The sequence below is a fragment of the Lathyrus oleraceus genome, chromosome 3 (genome assembly GCF_024323335.1).
Source record: "Lathyrus oleraceus cultivar Zhongwan6 chromosome 3, CAAS_Psat_ZW6_1.0, whole genome shotgun sequence".
Lineage (NCBI taxonomy): Eukaryota > Viridiplantae > Streptophyta > Magnoliopsida > Fabales > Fabaceae > Lathyrus > Lathyrus oleraceus.
Genome location: NC_066581.1, coordinates 284350503 through 284351866, shown reverse-complemented (window position 1 = coordinate 284351866; position 1364 = coordinate 284350503). Strand labels below are relative to the sequence as shown.

At 41.3% G+C, this 1364-nt stretch overlaps 1 pseudogene; it reads left to right on the top strand.

The window, feature by feature from the left end:
* Window positions 1–274: 274 nt before the first annotated feature.
* LOC127133812 (uncharacterized) lies at window positions 275–374 on the top strand (annotated as a pseudogene).
* The last annotated feature ends 990 nt before the right edge of the window (window positions 375–1364 follow it).

Sequence of the window (1364 nt, the reverse complement as noted above, 5' to 3'; positions counted from 1 at the left end):
GTTTAAACTTTCAATTTTCTGGACCAAAGCATCCACTTTTGCATTAACGTGATCAAGGTTACTTATCTCGTACATGCCAGTTTTCGGTTGAGGTTTTTCCACCGTTGTTCGTTCGGTTCCCCACTGATAGTGGTTTTGGGCCATGCTCTCGATAAGCTGGTAAGCATCAGCATAAGGTTTGTTCATTAATGCACCACCTGCAGCGGCGTCTATTGTTAACCTTGTGTTGTATAAGAGACCATTATAAAATGTGTGAATTACTAACCAGTCTTCCAAACCATGGTGTGGGCAAAGTCTCATCATGTCTTTGTATCTTTCCCATGCTTCGAAAAGAGACTCGTTGTCTTTCTGTTTAAATCCGTTTATCTGGGCTCTTAACATAGCTGTTTTGCTTGGCGGAAAGTATCGGGCAAGAAAAACTTTCTTCAACTCGTTCCATGTGGTGACTGAGTTGGAAGGGAGAGATTGAAGCCATCTTCTAGCGCTATCTCTTAATGAGAAAGGAAAAAGACGAAGTCGAATTGCCTCTGAAGTGACACCATTAGCTTTAACAGTATCAGCGTATTGGACAAATACGGATAAATGAAGGTTCGGATCCTCGGTAGGATTTCCAGAGAATTGGTTCTGTTGCACAGCCTGCAACAGCGAAGGTTTAAGTTCGAAGTTGTTTGCTTCGATTGCGGGCGGAGCAATACTTGAATGCGGCTCATCTTGCGATGGAGCGGCGTAATCTCTAAGAGCACGAGCTGGTTCTGCCATCTCGGGTGAAAGAAGAAGATCTTTGAGATCTGGAAATTCGATTGGAGGGAGATTGTTTTCAGCACGATATTCCCGAATTCGTCGTAAGACTCGGAGATATAGTTCGATGTCGTTGATTCGTAAATAGAGCGGTTCGCCTTGTGAGCGAGTGCGTGGCATACAAATCAACGAAAGAAAGAATAGAAGAAAAAGAAACCTTAGTCTCTACAGCGTAACGGAAGAGTTACGATATTGATTAAATAAAAGTCCCCGGCAACGGCGCCAAAAACTTGATCGCTCGACTGTATGAGTCGAGAATGGGATACAAACTGCAAGTGCACAGTTCTATCGCGTAGTTTTAAAAGATATCGATCCCACAGGGACTTATGAATCGATATACCGTTATCTAAGGTTACTACGTAAAGCTAAGGTGAAAAATGTTTGATTGTTTGGGGAAAAACTAAAAGCTAAACTAAGATCTAGATTAAATATTGATAAAACGGATATCGGTATGTAGTTCGTCAAAACTAGGGAATCAAGTTTTTGTCGGTTTCTTGGTTTTAAAATAAATCGTTTCAGTTAACTTTACTGGTTAAAGGTTTTATCTCAAACTCTCGCTCTGTTGA